A 13,762-nucleotide genomic window follows, 5' to 3' on the forward strand; every position below is an offset into this window, starting at 1 on the left:
GGTAAAGCCCAGAACTAACTACTAACACTTGCTCCCCCACAATCTAAGAAGGAAGCCCAAAGACTTGTTAGATTTCAAGTTTTGGAGAATCCCCATTCCCCATCTGGACATCCTGATGGGCTCCATTTACCAAGTCATCTATAAATTCATCTCTCTCAAATAGGAGCCAGAACAAAATAGCCCAGAACAGGCTGTTCAGTAGTCTCTTCTTTTAGGCCCTTATTTCTGGAGGTCTCTGCCCAGAAATAGCAGGCTGAGTGGAACCTTTGGCAGGTGCCAAAGGGGTGGCCAGGGCAGCTAGGTGGTACAGTGGCTAGAGCTCGGGACTTAGAGTCAGGAAGACCTGAATTCAAATTTGCCCTCAGACACTTACTGGCTGTGTGACCCTGCATAAGACACTTAACCCTGTTCGCCTCAGTTTCCTCATCTGTTAAATGGGCTAGAGAAGAAAATGACAAACCCCTTCAGTATCTTTGGTGTCAAGAAGAGTCGGACATAACTGAAACGATTCGACAACAAAGGTATGGCAAGAATAAGCAACTATTGGGCTTCTGAAGATGCCAGTTCTCCAAAGGGGTGACTCACTATACCTCTTTATAAAACCAGTTAAAACCAGCCCTACCTGCTACTGAACAGATGATGCAGGATGATACAATCACTCTCTATCCACAATTGCCTCTTTAGTTGGGTGATACAAAATGGTCTTTCCAATAAGATGGGAAGGGCTTAGAAGGCTTCTGTCACTAAATGGCAATGGTACATTAAAAGTCATGTTTTCTTGAGTGCTTACAATTAGTGCCATTCACAAATAGGTGGCAACTAAGCCAGAGACTGAAGCCTCCAGTCCAGGTCCCGGAACACAGCCTCTTCTAGGCTCAATGAGATCTCACTTATACAGATCTAAGGGTTCCTGAGGAATGCTATTTTTGCCTGGTTTACCAATAGCTCCATCTGCTATTTTTTTTAAAGGCACATGCAAGTGGACTTTAGCAGCTTCTAAGCCAGTAACAAGGGATACTCTAGGTTAATCATGGTCTTGGGAAGTCCTCCTCAGCAGGCTGAGCTGAAAGCTGCATGACTGGCATGCAAGAACCTTGAGGGATGGAGTAGATCTTTGTTTACACTACAGGGCTGGCCAAGCGGCCAGAAAAACAAAGGCTAGTCTCCTTGGGCTTAAGACCAACGGAGATATTTTGCCGATGCCTCCGATTGAATTCAGTTGTTTGTGAGACATGTCAGCACCCATCAAAGACATCATACTGAACAAGCAGGTTGACTTTATTACAAGAACTTTCACTAAACAAGCAGGTTGACTTTATTACAAGAGTTTGGGGAATGGGTCCATTGCCAATATGGACATTAGGGAGGTTACATCTTATGCTGGATATACAATCATGTGATTCTCATAGGGACAAAGCAGCTATTTTTGACCTACTGGTCTTTGTGCCTTGTGAAGCACTAACATAACCTATGTGTCCCTTAATTTGTTTTCACTTATCAAAATGGTACTTTCATCTCAGAACAAAGAGGTTTACTCCTGCTAATTAAGAGCTGCATCATTATGCATCTGACTGCCTGGGTCAGGTGCCTAACCTTCCAGAAGCCATATCTGTGACAAATCAATGCCACTCTAGGAAGGGAAAGGGCTCTCTGATCCTCTGGTTTTTAGGATGCAGTCTCCAGGAAGGCTTTCTGGATGACCCTCTCCAGCCCTTCTTTATTCCTTCCTCAAGTAGTCTAGGTCCTTGCCCTTTTAGAAGGCCCTGGAGAAATAGCTCAGGTTCACCTAAGTTGGCAGGCTTCGTTTATTCTGGGATGGTTTGGGTGACTCCTTTCCAGAGTTTTAAACAGTAAACTAGATAAAAACAGCATTCCTCAGGAATCCCCAGATCCTTGTATGTAAGATCTTGTTGAGCAGAAGAGGTGGGGTTCCAGAAGAGGCCTTAGTCTCTGGACTACTATTTGTGAAAGGCATTAATACTCTTAAGTCCAAAGGGATGAGAGTCTTCATTTAGTCCCTCTCCTTAGAGGTAGAAGTGTCTAGGGGATCAAAGACCTGTCATTCACCTAATGAGGCTCTCAGGTGAGCTGGGGAATTCTAAGTGGGTGGCAGTATTGGGAGAGCCTCAATATCACCTTAGATCCCATGACAGGTTTTATGCAGCTAAAATCTCTTGGCCAATTTAATAGATGACTGGTTCATGATGAATCTGTGACTGTGCTGGAGGTATTGTCATCTGTGCTGTGTTCCTGATGTTCCTGGTACTGTGCTGACTCATCATCACCAACCTGCATTAGTCTTTGTGAATTTCAAGGATTAAGAATCTCATACCATATGGACCAGATCATTGAGATCCAAGACTCAGTCCTTCCAGATGGAAAGGTTTAGGATTTCTGGCTTTTGATCTTCACATTTTCCCCCTTTATGGTGATTCTTCATGGGGCATTTTTTTTTTTTTTTGCCTCTTAGAAACTGTCACACCTGTGCCAAGAGGATTGTTGAACAGAAGCTCTAAAAGCACTTAAATAGCAGAAAATCATCTAGATCCTTGAGATCTTGTTACCATGGGGGTGGTACATGACAGGACTAATAATTACCAGTGTTCCACTGTCCCACCGTCCACCTAAATCCCAGGTTAGGGAAAGGCAACGAAACCAGGACTAGACTGGCCCAGGGCTGATACAAGTCTCAGACTGTGCTCCTCATTCAATTAACTGGTGACCTCTGTCTTGTGTTAACCCAAGGGCACAAAAGGTCCCAGATAGACAAAAGTAGATCAGTAGGCCATGGGAATTAGGAAAACTGATCAACCAGGAGTTAGTAGACTTGAGGGAACAATAGCAGCCTCACAATACCTTATGCTTCAAGCACTTTACCAAAGCAAACTAGTCCTCTTGCTGTTCCTCATACACAACACTTCTTTTCCCCTGTGCTTTGCCCATGCTTAGAATGTATCTGCCTCTTTAGAATCCCCACCTCCCTTGAAAGTTCAGCTTAAATGCCACCCCCTTTACAAATTCTTTCTCAATTCCCCCAGCTTCTAGTGCTTTCAAACTATATTTAAATGGTACTTTTCAGTGTACATGTTGTTTCAAGGATAACAGGATCACAGACTGAGAGCAAGAAGGGACCTCAGAGGTTGTCTAATCCAATCCCCTCACTTTACAGGACAAGTTCGGTGAGGGTGACTTGTCCAGGGTCCCAGGTCCCACCAAACCATGAAATCCCCACCCTGTGATTATAGGTGAAGAAACTGAGGCCTAGAGAAGGCAAAAGGACTAGTCCAAAGCACAGTTACTGATGACAGAATGTGTGTTGCCTGATCACAACACCACTTTCTTTTTAAAATCTTTATTGATGAATTTGTTGTTACATTGACTGATTTCTTCTAGTACCCCTCTCCTTTCACAGGGGTCCCTCCATATAAAAAAGACTATTTTTTAAAGCAAAAAAGAATGAAGAGGGAGAAAAAAAACTCTCAACAAACTGCTAAGCAACAGATTTTGGGGTTCTGCTTTCTTATTCAATTGGAACTCTTTTGTTTTATTGGATTATTTAATCCATTCACATGTAATGTTATGAGTTAGGTTTCTATTTTTATCCTTGTCTCTAATATGGCTTTCTTTTTCTGAACTGGCATCCTCTTTAAAGATATCATTGTTTAAGTTATTTTAAGGAAACCCTCTTTCTGTAAGTTTTCCTCTCTTCACTCTTAAATTCCTCCCTCCATTCCTGATTGATAGTCAAAGGATATGAACAGGCAATTTTCAGAAGAAATCAAAGCTATCAATCAGATGAAAACATGCTCTAAATCACTACTGATTAGAGAAATGCAAATTAAGACAATTCTAAAGTACCACCTCACTTATCAGATTGGCTGATGTGACAGAAAAGGAAAATTATAAATGCTGGAGAGGATGTGGAAATATAGGGGTATGAATACATTGCTGGTGGAGTTTTGAACTGGTTCAGCCATTTTGGAGAACAATTTAGAACTATGCCCAAAGGACATACTCATTGACCTCACAATACCACTGGTCTGTATCCCAGAGATCAAGGAAAAAAGAAAAGGACCCATATGTACAAAAATATTTATAGCAGCTCTTTTTGTGGTGGCAAAGATTTGGAAATTTAGGGGATGCCCATTAATTGTGGAATGGCTGAACAAGTTGTGGTACATGATTGTGATAGAATACTATCATGCTATAAGAAATGACGAACAGGATGGTTTCAGAAAAACCTGGGAAGACATAAGCAAACTCATAAAAAGTGAAGTGAGCAAAACTAGCAGAATATTATACATACAAACAGCAATACTGTAATGATGGTCAACTATGAAAGACTTAGCTGCTCTGATCAATACAATGATCCAAGGTAACTCCAAAGGACTCATGATGAAAAACGCTATTTACCTCTGGAGACAGATGATGAACTGAGTGCAGTTTTTCATTTTCATTATTTTTCACTCTCCCCTTCCCCACCCTGGCCCCCCCGCCCCCCCAGCTAATACAGAAATGTTTTGAGTGATTTCACAGGTGTAATGGGTTATCATATTGCTTGCCTTCTCAATAGGCGGGGGAGAGAATCTGGAACTCAAAATATAAAAAAAGTAATGCTACACATAAATAAACAAACAAACAAACAAACAAATAAATAAATATTCTTCCATTCTCCCCACCCCCTCTGTTTTTCATTTTTTCCCTTAGTTTTTAGTTTATTCATTCTTTTTTCATTCTTCCCTTTACATGATTTGATTCTTTTTTTTCTCCATTAGTTGGCTAAAATCCTCCCTTCCTCTTCTCTCTTTTAACTTATTAGTTTTTTAATATTTTGTCTTCTTGTAAAAAGGATTTCTTAACTTTGTTATCTTCATCAATTCTCTTTTCTATTTTAAACTTTTATTCTTTCATTCATGGTCTTTAGACATCTTTATTTCTTCTTTATTCTGTGTTCCTCAAAGAATTAAAGCTTTTTCTCTTTTGCTTCTTTGGAGAGATTTGCTAAGGCAGATTCAAGTTTTTCAATTCTGTCAATTATTTCTCCTGTATAGGCCATACATTCTGCTTTGAAGATTCTTATTTCTCTCTTGTACCACTCAGGAACATCCTGCTGTGATTCCATACTCTCTTGAGAATCAAAACTTTTTGCTGCCTCATCACGTGTTGCTTCATTTTTCCTTGTCTTGTTATATTTACTCAGAGATTTCTGGGTTTCTTTAGATGCCATCTTCCCTTCTATTATTAACAGCGAAGCTGTTGATATTCCTGTGCACACTCAACTTTATAAACAGAATTTTCTTCTAGGATCTTTTGTAACGTCAGTCTTTTTTCTTTTACTCCCTTCTCATTCAGTTTCTGATTCTTTTTCTTTTGATGGCAGATCCCCTGAAGGTTGGAACTCAGAGGTGTCTCTGCCTCTTCCCACACCACACTGGGGAATTCACTTTTCACTAGCCTCAGTCCCTACACCAAGTGACTTCAGTGAGTACAGAACTGGTCCCAGCTAGATTCTAGCGTCCTTTCCTTTATGCTTGGTGTAGCACTCCACACTGGCACTCTGCTCCACTTCTCTCTGTTCTTTAGTTCAATGGCTGAGGTGTCCTAGGCTGAGCAAACTTCTGATTTCCTATAGCTCCACTTCCTCTGTGGCCATTAAACACCAGTCTCCCACAAAGCTATACTGCCACAGGATATCTAATTTGGAAGCAGGTCTCAGTGCCACTTGGGAAAACCCAATTTCATCTGGAAAAAAAAGTAAGAAACTATAATGTCTTATTGTTAAGTGGGTAAGTCAGTTGCATTTTGCTTGTACATGTGTTATTTTGTATTATGGTTTGTATGGTATATTATGTTTCCTGTCTTATCTTATGCTACTCTCAACAGTGTAGCCAAATTGGACTACTATGTATCCTTAACACCATGCCTTTGTTCATTATACCATTTCCTATGCCTGGAATGTCATCCTTCCCCCTCTTCATCCGTTAAATTCCTATACCCCTTTCAAAGCCCAATTCACATACCATTTGTTCCAAGAAGATTATCCTGTTTATTATTATTTATTACCCTGATATCCTATTTATTAGTATTATCCCTGATAATAATAATTTCTCTACTTGGATCTCACATAGCACTCTTTTGCACCTCTCTAATGTGCTTATATGATCTCATGCATTATAGTTTCATGTTTGTGTCTTAAATTCACAGTGGACTCAAATCTCCTAAAGGCAAGCACAATAGCTTATGTAATTTTGTATCGTTCCAGCCTCCAGTTCCCTCTCCTCCCTCTCCCCTCCCACCAGCAGAATGCCTTAAAGACAATTGTGGCTAAAGGGCTGCATTAAAATCTTAAAAAGAAAAAGATACATTTTGGACACAAATGCATTTTCCGGGAATCCAAAGGAATCCCCTCCCCCGAAAAATTACATTCCCCTCAAACAGTTTACTTATGTTAACAGCAAGGAGCAATGTGTCTCTTAACATTACGGTTTGCTACTGACATTGTTGCAATCCGACTAGCTTCGCTGCCTCTCGACCTAGACTTCATTTACACTGCGGTGGTCACGCTTTCTTCCGTAGTGACCTTGGGCAAGTGGAACTCCCTAGATGTTTCCGTGGCCTTCTTTTCCTCATCTATTAAATGAAAAGCCTCCTAAACCCCTACCTTCACCCCACCCCTCGCCGAGACTTCCCTCCCTCCGGCCCGGTCTCAATCTACTATCCTCTGGAGACGCAGAGCCTAGGTTCCCGCAGAGCCAGTGGTGCGTGACCTTGGGCAAGTCACTGCTCTCTGGGCCGCATTTAGAAAAGGTGGGGGCTGGCCAGGGGCTGAGAGCCACCCGCGAAATCCCGGATTCCTTTACGCATACCGTGACGTACGTCCCCTTAATCCCCCAACTGGGCGGCTGTCACTCACCCCTCCGGGAGGGTGGCAGCGGCTGGGCCTAGTGCTCCTCTCCGGGCAGATGAGACGCGGGCGAATCCCCCCGGGGCTCGGAGCTCCGAAACCCAGCCGATCGCTCTCACCTCCGGCCGCCGAGGCATCTGCGTGCGCGCACTACACGTGCGCGCGCGCTCCCGCGGCGGAGCGGGGCGGGGGAAGAGGCTCCTGTCCTTACAGTCTGCACACCCGGCGTCTCCCCCTCCCCCTTTCCCTCCCCCAGGGTGGAGGAACCCCAACCATCAACATCCAGCCTCCGCCACCTCTTCGAGGCCGGGGGTGGGACAAGAGGCAGCAACTGCAGTCGCCCCAACTCCTCCCCTTCCTCTCCCTCCTCCCTTTACGCGGCGGCGGCGGCAGTGGCGGCGGCCTGAGGCGCACCCACCTCCCCCTAGTCTCCCTCAGCCGCGACTTCCTCTTCCACCTCAGCATCATCAGCGGGCGCCCAAGTTGCTTGGGGGTGGGTAGATGGAAGGAGGAAAAAGGGCGGGGGGAGGGGGGGTAGGGAACGGCGAGAGAGAGGAGAGGAGGGAAGAACTGTTGCTAGGTGACTTGCGTCATCCGTGTGCGCCGCTCCCCTGTCGCCCCCCTCCCCTCTCTCTCGCTCTCTCTTTGGAGTGAGGCGAGAGAGTCCCGCACTGAGAGGGAGGGAGAGCGAGCGGAGCTCCCGGCGCCACCGCCGACAGAGAGGGAGGGAGGGAGCGAGCGAGCGAGCCGGACCGAGACCTTGCCACCTGGCTGAGCCCCGCGCTGAGCCCCGGCCCGCGGGAGCCGAGGCCGTCCTTCTCCACAGCGCCCCCCGCCCCCGACCTCGCTTCGCCGCCGCCGCCGCACACGCCGGGGCAGCAGCCGGAGCCGGAGCCGGCCCGGGAGGCGGGGAGCTGGGCGGCCGCGGCCGGGGGCGTGCCGGGTAGCTGTCCCGTGGAGAGCAGGGACCGTCTCCGGGAAGGGGGCTCCCCCGGGGTGCGGAGGGGGACACATGCTGGAGCCCGGAGCGAGGGCGGCGCCGAGCGGAGCCGGCTGGTCCCCCAGCCTCCTCGCCGCTGCCCGCCCGGGGCCGTAGCATCCCGCCCCGGGAGGGAGCGCATGAGCCGGGTCCGCGGCCAGAGCAGCCTCCCCAAGGCCGGGGGGGCAGGGAGCTCGATGTGAAGCGGCAGCCGAGGCGGCGGGCAGAGCAGGAAGCCGGGGGCTCGCCCCCCGACCCCGGCTCCGGGACCGGCCCCCTCTCCCGGCGTCCTTGCCTGGGCCCGGGGGAGAAGATTCCCTCCGCGCCCCCTCCCCCGCCCCAACCCCGAGGGCGGCGGGGCCGGGGGCACCCACGGGGGGGAGCGCCCGCACCCGACTTCTGCTTCTCTTCCTCCGCCCCGAGGAAACTTTTTATAAAAGCAAAACCGGGAGGCTCCCCAACGTGACTGTGCCCGGGGGAGCGGCCCCGGGCGGGCGGGGGCCGCAGCCCGAGCCGAAGCGGGGTGAGGAGCTGAGGAGGGAGCCGGGCTTGCAGCCTCCTCCCCGGCACAGGAAGAGGCACCGGCCGTCGCCTGCAAGAGGAGCCTCAGCATTCACCGCTTCTTCCACGGCAACGTGTTCGTGTCCTTGCTCTGCCCTGCTGCCACCGACTGAGGAAGGAGGGCGAGCAGGGAGGCAGACAGGCTACGCTCTTTCTCTGCGCTCCTGCCGGCCCTCCTGGATCCGAACGCGTGAGTGATCTTAGGGAAAGCACATTGGGAGGGAAGGAAGAGGTGGAAAGGTGCTGGGCGGTGTTAGGGGGTGCTTCCTGTCTCTCCCCCTCCCCACCCCCGGTGTTTTACAGCGGCTGTTGCTGGTGGTGGATGGCGTGGTGGTGGTGGGGGCAGTGAGAAGCGTGTCTTACTTCTCACAGTACAGGGAGACGAGGTTCCTTAAGTTTAGAATTTCCTAACTTTTTTTCAGGCCATGAAATACCTGTTAAATTCCCATCACGCCAATTATTCTAACATTTCTTTCCACCAGTCCTCCTGTTCAAAAATTGACATGTGGGGTGGTGGTGGTGGTGGTGGTGGTGGTGGAATTGAGGAAATCAAGAATATTTGGACCCACCGGTGGCAACTTGGTATAGTGGAAGGAATGCTGGATTTGGAGTCTAGGGACCCAAGTTCAAATCCTTTGTTGTGTATGCATGTCACCTTGGGCAAGTCACTAAACTTTTCTGAGTCTTTCTTCATCGGTAAAATAAAGGGTTTGGGTGAAACTTCTAAGGCTAAGGCCCCTTTAATTCTATGATCCTATTAGATCTCGGCTAAAAACCAGAGTGTTTCCACATACTGATTGGGATACAGTGCTGTAGCTCTTGTTCCAGAAAAGCATGAATAGATGGTGTCCAAGAGTGTGGGAGGTGGACTGCCCTTTAACATTGTTGCTGGCGATCACCTGAAAGTGAAATCTTTTCTTTTCTCTGTGCCCTGCCTCCTAATTTGTGCTGTTGCTGGATGTTAGCTCCCACATGCATGGTGGAGTTGGGCTTGTGTACACTAGGTAAGAGGGAGATACATTTAAAGCCGTATTTTTTTAATGGCTTATAGTTTTTGGATTCTGTAGGGTCTTATTCCTTCCCTCTTATTGTTTGTGTTAGACAACGGTATCATTTGTTGCAGTGGAATTTGAGTAGTTCAGTTGAAAAACACTTAAATTCTGAATCCTTATGAAGTCCTCTCATTAATAGGGAAGGCATTGTAGTGACTGTAGCATTTCACGGGCAGTTGTTGCCATTCCTCCTTAATCTAAAAGACTTAATATGACAAGTCCTCTTCCAAAAACCACTACTTTTTATATTTGGCCTAATGGCTTGACTCCAGTCCCCTCCTCCCTCCCTTCCCCCCAGGGTTTTTAAACACTTTATTTTGTGTTACTAGATGCTGAACCTTGACAAATTTTGTTTAAGTCAAGAATGCCCAAGATTTTATTCCTTTTATGAGTGACAATTCTTTTCAGATTGTTTCTCTATTTTAAAATAGTGTTTATAACATGGAAAATTTTGTATTGTGGAGTTCTCACCAGATATCCATATTAATAAATGCATTTTAATGTTATATAATTACCCAGTCTGTAAGAATCAGATTTTTGTTGCATGAGCCTTTATCTAGGGAATGTAACAGATGCCATACTGAACATTCAGATTGAATACAGAATAGTGGTCCATCAAGTCCAGTATCCTGTCTCTAATTTGTTTGGGTATACCATTACCCTGCATGTCTTCAAAAAGTTAAGTATTTACCCTGAACCTCATGAGCTCCCATTCACGATCATTCATTACTTTATCTAAAACAACAAATTTGTTTCTCTTGGTGTAATGAATTTCATTGTGTGCTATCCAAAGTGTAAAGCCTGCTCCTTTTGTTTTTCTAGAATCATCTTCAGATTTCAAGAGAGATGCTCTATTTTGAGATATGCCAAGCACGTTATTCTTCCTGCATGCTCTGATTTTAGGCTTTCAGTGCCTTTATCTTCCCAGGCGGAACATTCTGGTTTTAGTTTGTGTCCATTTTGCCATCCCCACTTGTTTGATCATCTTCTTCTCTAGAACTTTTCCAGCTCTGCATTTGTGTCTTTTTTGAGGTTCAACTTAAATAAAAATTTCATGCAATATTCTAGTTTTATTTAGTTTTTTAAAAGGTTCTAAATAGTTCTTTCTACAGTAGATGTGCTTCATGCTTCAGCAAGATCCTATTTTCTGTGTAGCTATACGTGGCACATCCAGGCTTGCAGCTAGGATGATTTGAGCAGTTTGTAAATATTAAGCATCTATTATGTGCAAGGCCCTGAACTTAATGTTCGGAATACAGAAGTAAAAAGCAACACAATCCCAGTCTACAAGAGCTTTCTGGTTAGGATAAATAAACAGTAAGACTTAGGAGCTTTGTTTTCTACAGTTTGAAAAATGGTAGTTAGTTTTAGTCCACATACAACTGGAAATTTCACTCTTCCCCTCCCAAGCAGGTTTAAATCAAAGGTTAATGTATACCTTAAATTTTTTTTTCTAAAATCTCATTTAGGCATACATCTTATTTTGGAGGGTAGCCTGTATTTGGATAATATATACATTCTGTCTAGAAGGGCATAATGTGAGTTCATTGTAGTTCATATAGTGAATTCATTGTAGGTTAGAATGAATTGTTCGCAATTTTGTTTTCACTATCATTTAAATGGTATTTCAGATTAGATGTATATTATGTTAAATATGATTTTTCTCATTTTCAGTTATTGTCAATCTATTTGTCAAAACATTAAAACTTTTTAAGAGGATGTGGTCCTGCCTCTTGACAAACATACATTTATTGAAACAATGAAAGACTACACAACAGAAATGCTTATCAAGTATATACCTAATTCTTAGTTCTAGCATATACAGAAGTAATCAATTACTCTTCTTCTTAAGAAGGTTCAATGGCTCCCTATTGCTTCTAGGATAAAATATAAACTTCTTTGTCATTTAGGGTTCTTCATGATCTTGCTCTGTCCATTCTTTTCAGGCTGATTACATTACTGACACTCATGAACTCTAAGCTTTAGCTAGACTCACCTGCTTGTTTCTGATACACAACGGTCCATTTACACTCTGCTTTTGTACCTGCTGCCTTCCCCGCCTGGAGTGCTCTTTTTCATTATATCTATTTCTTGGACTATTTAAGCTGTCTTCAAGACTCAGCTGAAGTGCCATCTCTTTCAAGAGACCTTTACTGATTTCCACATTGAGCTCCTTCAACTCCAATCATGGTGTAATTATTTTCTGTCCATTTATATGTGTCCATGTTGTTTTCTTCAATACAATGTAAACTCCTTGAGGGTCAGGACCGCATCATCTGTCTTTGTATCATCATCAACTGGTATAGTAGATACTTAATAAAACTTGCTGGTTGATTAAAAAGTCTTCACATTAGAAAAAAAAACACAAGCCAACCACACCTAATATTTTGAAGGAAAAAGAATACAGTCCATATAAATCTCACTTTCTGCAAAGAGGCCATTTCAAGATTGCTCCCCAAGGTTAATGCCTACCCTCTGAGATTATCTCTAATTTAATGTATATATTATATGCACACATTTGCTTTTTATCTTCCTCTGGAATGTGATCTACTTGAGGTCTGGGACTTTTTTTTGCCTTTCTGTCTCCTGTGGTTTAGCACAGTACTTGGCACAGAGTAAACATATAATAAATATTTATTGACTGAATATTTTCAGTGAAAAGATAGAAGGTTGTTTAGAGAAGGCTGAAAGAAGGAAAAAAAAAAGGCAGAGGTGGATATAGCAAATTATGTTGACTCAAAGGATCAGGTTAAATTAGGGAAGCACCGTAGCATTTATATAGCATTTACTATATGCCAGGCACTGTGCTAAGCACTTTGCAATTATTATCTCATTTGATAGATAGAAGAATGTTCAACTTATCCCAGATCCCTGCTTGTCATGGGGTGGGGAGGGGGGTTTGTTACTTGGGTTTTTTTCAGAAAAATCATCACAAATTGTAGACGTATACTTTTTTCTTTTTGACTGGGTATTTTTAAAATGTCAGGATAACTTAAAAAGTTTATAGCACCAAAAATTGTCCCTCAGTGGACACTGTTAAAGTGTCAAGCTCCCAATGCTTTAGAATTGAGCGTTTGCTTTCTGTTTTTGCTTGGAGGAAAAGATAGATGTGACTGGGAGGAAACCAGGAAGTACCTAGGTCAGATGTGCTCAGCTACTTCGAGGTTTTCTAGAGCAGAAGTGTTAAAACATGTGGCCCACAGCACTCATGAGTACTTCAGAACCAGGTTAAAATGTAATTGGGAAATATTTAACAAAATAAATAAAAATATAATATAAAGTATATATATATATATAATAAAACATAGATAAGATCATTCTGTAGACTTTGGTTCAACAACCTAAATTTGGAACCAGGGCCCTCTACAATCATTCATGTGGTCTTTGAAAACTGAAAGCTTCATCTGGTTCTTAAAATTGTGGGTTGGCTGTTAGATCCACAGCAAATTTGTTGTACTCTGCCTTAAAACCAATTACATGTAATGCTAAGAGATGAAAGCCTTTAGAAAAATCTGTTAGACTTTTGTCATGTTTGCTTCAAGAGGATAATTCTTTATATTGTTTAAGGTGATTGGAAAGGGTACATCCTGGAAGTTATTTCATGTGGTCATTAAGGTGTTGGTGGTCTGCATTAAAGGCATATATGGTTTTGGAAAAAGTTTAGATTTGTCATGGAGGGTGAAAGAGAATAGAATGGAAGATAAGCCCATGGTTTTAATATGGGGAGGACCTTTTTTGACATTTAATTTTAGGCACAGGTTGAATAAGATATTTCTTAAAACAGGTGCTTCCAGTGGACAGAAGACCAGTGGGGCTGGAAATAGATTTATATAGGTAATAATTGAAATCATTTGAGTTCCTGAAAGTGTATATAGGTAGCAGAGGTGGGAAACCTGTGGCCACAGCTTCCTCACCCCTGGTAGAGAATAAGAGACAAAGGCTGGGCAATGAACTTTGGTAGTAACATCCAGAATTAAAGCTAGCAAAGATAGGGAGCAGTCAAATGGAAAAAGCATGAAATGGGGCTTAAAGTTAGAAGGGTAGGTATATATTAGTGACAGGAAAAGAAGTCCTTTAAGATGAAAATGAAGAAAGCCCTTATGCCTCGTCATTTTTCTTTACTCTTACAGCTTTAGTGCCAAATCAGAAGGGTCTCAACTGCATGTTTGGTACTACTCAAAATATACATATTACATACACATACGATATATACATATATTACAGTGAAGATAAAATCTGTGATTGAGATTTCAAAGGTATGGAATT

At 43.8% G+C, this 13,762-nt stretch overlaps 1 protein-coding gene and 1 long non-coding RNA gene across 2 annotated transcripts in view; one reads left to right on the forward strand and one right to left on the reverse strand.

The window, feature by feature from the left end:
• Nucleotides 1-3,291: 3,291 nt before the first annotated feature.
• Nucleotides 3,292-7,353, reverse strand: LOC118852799. Its single transcript, XR_005010626.1, has 2 exons — nucleotides 6,914-7,353; nucleotides 3,292-5,742 (listed from the first exon to the last, which is right to left on the reverse strand). It is a non-coding gene; the product is annotated as an uncharacterized LOC118852799 (long non-coding RNA).
• Nucleotides 7,354-8,443: 1,090 nt separating this feature from the next.
• The window catches only part of FBXW7 (F-box and WD repeat domain containing 7), a 274,512-nt gene continuing 269,193 nt past the window's right edge, over nucleotides 8,444-13,762 (forward strand). Inside the window, exon 1 of the mRNA XM_036763823.1 lies at nucleotides 8,444-8,634. The gene's annotated coding sequence lies outside the window, so the exon portion shown is untranslated. The remainder of the gene's footprint in view (nucleotides 8,635-13,762) is intronic.

This window comes from Trichosurus vulpecula, chromosome 6 (genome assembly GCF_011100635.1).
Source record: "Trichosurus vulpecula isolate mTriVul1 chromosome 6, mTriVul1.pri, whole genome shotgun sequence".
Classification (NCBI taxonomy): domain Eukaryota; kingdom Metazoa; phylum Chordata; class Mammalia; order Diprotodontia; family Phalangeridae; genus Trichosurus; species Trichosurus vulpecula.